The sequence below is a fragment of the Penaeus vannamei genome, chromosome 14, assembly GCF_042767895.1.
Source record: "Penaeus vannamei isolate JL-2024 chromosome 14, ASM4276789v1, whole genome shotgun sequence".
Lineage (NCBI taxonomy): Eukaryota > Metazoa > Arthropoda > Malacostraca > Decapoda > Penaeidae > Penaeus > Penaeus vannamei.
The window spans coordinates 13,313,116-13,315,615 of record NC_091562.1 but is presented as its reverse complement, the minus strand read 5'-3'; the positions used below and the strand labels follow the sequence as shown (position 1 = coordinate 13,315,615).

Sequence of the window (2,500 nt, the reverse complement as noted above, 5' to 3'; positions counted from 1 at the left end):
TGCACATAACATCACTGCTGTTATATGCAGTATACCTAACATAATTCTTGTTATATATAAATAACATTATTGCTCTTATATGCGGTACACATATTTCTGCTGTTACATGCGGTATACATAGCACGAATTTCTCTCTTCTTCGTCTGCGTGCGCGTCAAGTTCTCTTCGAGGGCGTGTGCACGTGCGTGTGTTATGCCCTACTGGCGGCCACATAACCATACACACGTGGGGGTATCAGCACCTAAGAGGCCTTGGGAACTCCTGTGGACCACTGCTTCTCTCTCTCTCTCTCTCTCGCTCTCTTTCTTTCTCTCTCGCTCTCTCTATTTCTCTCTCGCTCTTTCTCTTTCTCTTTATCTCTCTCTCACTCTTTCTTTCTTTCTCTCTTTCGTTCTCTTTATTTCTTTATTTTTCTCTTTCTTTATCTGTTTCACTCTTTCTTTATTTCTCTCTCTCTCTCTCTCTCTCTCTCTCTCTCTCTCTCTCTCGCTCTCTCTCTCTCTCTCTCTCTCTCTCTCTCTCTCTCTCTCTCTCTCTCTCTCTGCCTAGCCCCTTTCCTTCTCTCTCGTTCTTATTTCTCTTTCTCTTTGTTCTTTTCTTTTCTCTTTTGCATTTCTTCTCCCTCCCATTCTCTCCCTCTCCTCCCCCCATTCTGTCTTCCCCCTCTATCTCCCCCTTTTCTCTCCTCTTCTCTCCCTCATTCCAGCCCATCTGATGAGGTGGCTTTGACTGGCTTTGTCCCGAGTCATTAAGGTCGAGCCAACTACCATCATCACCGAGAATTACATCCTTCCGTTATCTCAAACGATCGGGTGAAGATAAGAATAGACAATGGCTTGGTCCTCACCCTCTGGCGCACAGCTGTTCGAATACATGTGTAGAGGCGCGAAAATGCACACAACAATACATACATACCATCGTACACTGAAAGTACACACATACTGCTTACTTATCATCGTGTACTTACAGTACACCCAACTGCATACTTATTACTGTATACTTTAAAAAACACACACTGCATACTTATTGTCGTATACTTACAGTACACACAACACTACATACTTATTATTGTATGCTTAAAGTACACACATACTGCTTACTTATTATCGTACACTTAAAATACACACAGCACTCCATATTTATTATTGTATACTTATAATACACACACACACTGAATACTTATTAATGTACACTTAAAAAACACACACTGCATACTTATTATCGTATACTTACAATACACACATTGCATACTTATTATTGTATACTTAAAACACACACTGAATACTTATTGATGTATACTTTAAAATCACACACTGTAATGTGCTTTTAGGTAAACAGAGGTTCGGATACACATGCGCTATATACAGTGTATGTCCATCGAAGACATTAGGTATATATTCATAAATAAACGCACAGCTACAAAACTACAAAGACATAGGAAGGTTGAGACACACAGACGAGGCGACACAGACACCCTCACAGACACAAACAAGCATACGCATCCATTCAGACAGACATACACATCTTAACAGATACAGACACACGCATAAACACACACACACACACACACACACCCACACACACACACACACACACACACACCCACACACACACACACATCCCCCCACCCACACATCCCCCACACTCTAACGTACACCCACACCCACACACACACACTCACGCTCATTAAGACACGCACACAAAGGCAAACACACCCCCACACACGGAAGGCTCACCATCCAAGCCCCAGATGACGGAGGCGGCAGATGATGACTGTAATAAAGATAAGTGATATGCGAAAACGGGCCAAAGAAAGAAATTGAATGACACGAGGAAACGGAGGAAATGAGGGAATAGAAGGGGGAGGGAAGAGGGGGAAGGGATGAGAGGGAGAGGGAGGGGAGAGGGGGAAAGGGAGGGTGGGAGGAAGGTGGGTTAAACTAGAGGCAAAGGGAGAGAGAGAGAGAGAGAGAGAGAGAGAGAGAGAGAGAGAGAGAGAGAGAGAGAGAGAGAGAGAGAGAGAGAAGGAGAGAGAGAGAGAGAGAGAGAGAGAGAGAGAGAATGAAAGAGAGAGAGAGAGAGAGAGAGAGAGAGAGAGAGAGAGAGAGAGAGAGAGAGAGAGAGAGAGAGAGAGAGAGAGAGAGAGAGAGAGAGAGAGAGAGAGAGAGAGAGAGAGAGAGGAAAGAGATGGGGGTGGAGGGAAAAATATGTGAAGATCGTGCAATAAAGAAGGGTGACCTTCACGACAAGCTAATTAACGTACACGGGAAGAAGCAACAGAGAGGTGTCAAAAGGGGCACGCGAAAAAAATATTAGAAAGGAAGAGAGAAAGAGAGAGATAGAGATAGATAGATAAACAGAGATAGATAGATAAATAGATAGAGAAAGAGAGAGAGAGAGAGAGAGAGAGAGAGAGAGAGAGAGAGAGAGAGAGAGAGAGAGAGAGAGAGAGACGAAACACGTGCCCACCATCGCCCCAAGCCAAAGCCTCCTTGAAACT

The 2,500-nt window shown here is 43.9% G+C and overlaps 1 protein-coding gene across 1 annotated transcript in view; it reads right to left on the bottom strand.

Moving 5' to 3' along the window:
* LOC113819386 (tyrosine-protein kinase Dnt) overlaps positions 1-2,500 on the bottom strand; it is a 276,308-nt gene that overhangs the window by 39,342 nt on the left and 234,466 nt on the right. The window lies entirely within an intron of this gene.